This window comes from Lathyrus oleraceus, chromosome 3 (assembly GCF_024323335.1).
Source record: "Lathyrus oleraceus cultivar Zhongwan6 chromosome 3, CAAS_Psat_ZW6_1.0, whole genome shotgun sequence".
Taxonomy (NCBI): domain Eukaryota; kingdom Viridiplantae; phylum Streptophyta; class Magnoliopsida; order Fabales; family Fabaceae; genus Lathyrus; species Lathyrus oleraceus.
Window position 1 is genome coordinate 488,692,774 of NC_066581.1, and position 5,215 is coordinate 488,697,988.

Consider the following 5,215-nt stretch of genomic DNA (forward strand, 5'->3'; position numbering starts at 1 on the left):
CACACATTTTTGCCTAAGTCGCCCTTTCGGGTTTTCAACTTAGTGAGTTGTTCTTTTCTTTTTAGGCGAAGTATTTCTTTACTACATCTGCATTCACAGGACGAGGGAACTCTTCACCATCCATAGTTGTAAGAATTAAAGCGCCGCCTGAAAAGGCTCTCTTCACAACACATGGGCCTTCATAATTAGAAGTCCATTTGCTCCTATTATTAGGTTTAAAAGATAGAATATTTTTAAGCACGAGGTCACCTTCTCTAAACACACGAGGCCTGACCTTCTTATCAAACGCCTTCTTCATTCTCTACTGATATAACTGACCACGACACATGGCAGTCAATCTTTTCTCTTCAATCAAATTCAACTGATTATATCTGGTCTGGCACCATTCAACTTCTGTCAACTTGGCTTCCATCAAAATGCGTAATGATGGAATCTCAACCTCTACGGGGAGCATAACTTCCATGCCATAAACGAGAGAGAAAGGGGTTGCCCCTATTGAAGTGCGGACGGATGTACAGTACCCATGCAAAGCAAATGGGAGCATCTCATGCCAATCTTTATATGTCACAACCATCTTCTGAATGATCTTCTTGATGTTATTATTTGCAGCTTCAACAACCCCATTCATCTTGGGTCTGTAGGGAGAAGAATTATGATGTGCAATCTTGAAGTCTTTGTAAAGAGCTTCCACCATATTGTTATTCAAGTTCGATCCATTATCAGTAATGATCTTACTCGGCACACCAGACCGGCAAATAATATGATTCTTGATAAACCTCACAACAACTTTCTTGGTCACATTTACATACGATGCCGCTTCGACCCACTTGGTGAAGTAATCAATGGCCACCAGAATGAAACGATATTCGTTCGAAGCTTTTGGCTCACTCATGCCAATCATGTCAATTCCCCGCATGGAGAAGGGTCATGGAGAGGAAAGGACATTCAACAGTGTCAGAGGAACATGAACCTTATCTGCATAAATTTGACACTTGTGGCATTTTTTCACAAACTTGCAACAGTCAGGTTCCATTATCAGCCAATAATAACCCGCTCTCAACATCTTCTTTGCCATAACATGTCCATTGGAATGAGTACCAAAGGAACCTTCGTGGACTTCAGTCATCAATAAGTCTGCTTCGTGTCTATCCACACATCTGAGAAAAACCATATCGAAGTTTCTCTTGTAAAGCACATCACCATTCAGGTAGAAGTTGCCAACTAATCTTCTCAAAGTCTTCTTATCTTTCAAAGATGCCCCATGCAGGTAAATTTGACTTTGGAGGAAACATTTGATATCAAAATACCACGGCTTCTCATCTTTAACTTCTTCAATAGTAAACACATAAGCTGGCCTGTCAAGATGCATCACAGTCAAACTAGGAACTTCATTCCAAAATTTCACCATAATCATTGAAGCCAATGTTGCAAGAGCATTTGCCATCCGGTTTTCATCTTGAGGGATATGATGAAACTCAATCTTTGTAAAGAAAGTTGATATCCTCCTCGCATAATCTTTATATGGTATCAAACCGGGTTGATTCGTCTCCCATTCACCTTTGATCGGATTCACAACCAAAGTTGAATCTCCATAGACATCAAGATATTTTATTCTGAGATCAATGGCCTCTTCAAGCCCAATAATGCAAGCTTCATACTCAGCCATATTATTTGTACACTTGAAAGTCAATCTAATTGTAAACAGAAAATGAGCTCCTTGAGGAGTAATAATCATTGCCCCAACGTTATTACCATATGAATTAATAGCTCTATCAAATACCATACCCCAACAGGAACTAGGTTATGGCCCTTCTTCAAGCAATGGTTCATCACAATCCTTCATCTTTAGGTACAAAATTTCTTCGTCAGGAAAATCATATTGTACTAACTGATAGTCTTCAATTGGTTGGTGAACCAAATGGTCAGCCAAGACACTACCCTTAATAGCTTTTTGAGATCGGTATTCAATATCATACTCAGATAATAACATATGCCAATGGGCAATCCTTCCAATTAAAGAAGGCTTCTCAAAAATGTACTTGATTGGATCTATTTTGGATATCAACCAAGTAGTATGATTCAACATATACTGGCGCAGACTCTTAGCAGCCCAAGCCAATGTGCAACATGTCTTTTCAAGCATAGAATACCGAACCTTACAGTCGGTGAATTTCTTACCGAGGTAGTAAATTGCATACTCTTTCTTTCCAGATTCATCTTACTGATCAAGAACACAACCCATACTCTCATCAAGCACAGTCAAATACATGATCAAGGGTCTACCTTCAACAGGCGGAGATAGAATCGGAGGCTCAAGCAGATATTCTTTGATACTGTCAAAAGCTTTCTGGCAATCTTCGGTCCAATCACAATACTGATCTTTCCGAAGGAGCTTGAATATAGGCGCACATGTGGCAGTCATATGCGATATAAATCTTGAGGTATAATTCAAGCGACCGAGAAAACCTCTAACTTGCTTCTCAATTTTGGGCGTATGCATTTCTTGTATTGCTTTGACCTTGGCAGGATCAACTTCAATACCCTTCTCACTGACAATGAAGCCCAACAACTTTCCAGAACAAACATCAAACGTACATTTATTGGGATTCAAGCGGAGTTTATACTTCCTCAAGCGCTGGAATAACTTCAATAAATGCTCAACATGTTCTTCTCCATCACTTGATTTGGAAATCATATCATCAACATAAACTTCAATCTTTTTATGCATCATATCATGAAAAAGAGCGGTCATAGCTCTCTGGTACGTTGCACCAGCATTCTTTAAACAAAAATGCATCACCCTATAACAGAATGTTCCCCAGGGCGTAATGAATGTGGTATTCTCCATATCGTCAGGTGCCATCTTGATTTGATTATAATCGGAAAATCCGTCCATAAATGAAAAGACTTTGAATTTAACTGTATTGTCTACCAACATATCAATGTGTGGCATAGGTAAATCATCTTTCGGACTAGCCTTGTTCAAATCTCTATAATCAACACACATGCGAACTTTTCCATCTTTCTTAGGAACATGCACAATATTGGCCACCCACTGTGGATATTCGGAGGTAACAAGAAAACCAACATCAATTTGTTTCTGCACTTCCTCTTTGATCTTAACTTCCATATCAGGATGAGTCCTTCTCAACTTCTGCTTGACTGTCGGGCATTCTTGCTTCAACGATAATCTATGCTCCACAATCTCAGAATCCAAACCAGACATGTCTTGATAGGACCAAGCAAACACATCCGGATATTCTCGAAGAAGATCAATCAACCCCTTCTTAGCTTCTGGACATAGTTGAGACCTAATCTGCACTTCCTTCACATCGTCCTCGAAACCCAAGTTGACCAGTTCGATCTGCTCTTCAAATGGTTGAATGGCTTTTTCCTCGTGCTCAAGTAAACGAGATAATTCATCAGATACTTCTTCATTATCATTTCTTCCTCAGCTTCATTCACAAGGAAATTAAAGTTTGGAGAGGGAGTAAGATCATTGTATTCAATGGGTTTGAGAACCAACCTGCATAATGGTTTGTGTTTTTGATTTTAGAGAAGTGGATTATGACCAAATGCTATGCAGATGGAAGATTATTATTTATTTATATTTTTTGTGATTACCATTTTTCAGAAAATCAAAAAAAGTAAAAATAAATCATCATAGATGTGGATGAATAAAATTGTATTTTATTGATGATAATAATAAAATGCTCAACAATGTTCGCTTCTCCCTTAGGCATAGGAAAAAGATTTTTCTTAAGAAAAATGAAAACAAATTACTTAGAGCGATGAATAATAGTAGGAATATCAACAACAACCTAATTGTTGCAAGTCTGGCCATGCGTCACAAAGTTGGCGCAAGCTTCATCTTCATAATCACTGTCTTCAATCACGGAAGCTGAGTGTTGATCATTCCCATGAATGAACCCTCCACTGTAGAAACTTGGTTGCATAACTTCAGTTTTGATGTTGAACGACCCTGGTTGAAATCCCAATCTGGCCCTATTCTTGTTCTCAACAATCTCTACCATACGACCCCATTGATCAATACTGCCAGCCTCAATAGCCTTTTGTGCATCTTTTAAAGAAGACATAGGTGCCCCAGTTTTCTTCTCCTCAGCAATAAACAAGGCTTGGAACGACGTTCCAACCTCCTCCTCAGCTTCAACATATGTAAAAGATGACATATGGCTCACCAATAATGCCTTCTCTCCACCTACAACGACAAGCTTGCCGTTCTTCACAAATTTCAACTTCTGGTGTAGAGTAGACGTTACAGCTCCTGCTTCATGAATCCATGACCTTCCCAATAGACAACTGTAGGCCGATGGATATCCATTACCTAGAAAGTAATCTGGAAATCACTCGGGCCTATCTTAACTGGAAGGTCCACTTCACCAATGACAGTTTTTCGAGAACCGTCGAACACTTTGACAATCATGCCACTGTATCTCATTGGGGAGCCTTGGTAAGAAAGTCTTGACAAAGTTGATTTCAGAAGCACATCCAAAGACGAACCGGTGTCAACCAACACATTAGACAGAGCGTCCTCCTTACAATTCATCGAAATATGCAACGCTAAATTATGATTTCTGCCTTCCTTAGGAAGCTCTTTATCACAAAAGCTCAGATTATTGCAAGAAGTAATATTGGCAACAATATGGTCAAATTGATCCACAGTCACATCATGATCAACATAAGCCTGCTCGATCACTTTCTGCAATGCCTCCCTATGTGCCTCATATTTCATCAATAATGACAACACGAAGATCTTTGACGGAGTTTGGAGCAGCTGCTCCACAATATTGAACTCGCTTCTTTTGATCAATTTCAACATTTCATCATCATTATTAGCCTTCAGTTTGCTGGATTCACCAGATTGGCACACTGTAAATTACACAACCATCATGGTCATGCTTACATTCACTGACCAACAAATGTCTTTATGAATTGCCACCAAAGATTTTCTGATATGGCGAACATAATAAACCTTGAACTCACCAGAACAACCATCTACCATATTGACAGAAGCATTACCATGAGCAGGCAAAGGATTGACTTTCACATTAGGCGCTCAGTCCTCAAAGGACACCATCCCACTCTTCACAAGCTTTTGCACTTCATACTTCAACGGATAGAAGTTTTCTATGTCATGGCCAGGGGCTCCCTGGTGAAAAGCACAATGAAGTTCAGGTTTGAACCACCATGGAAG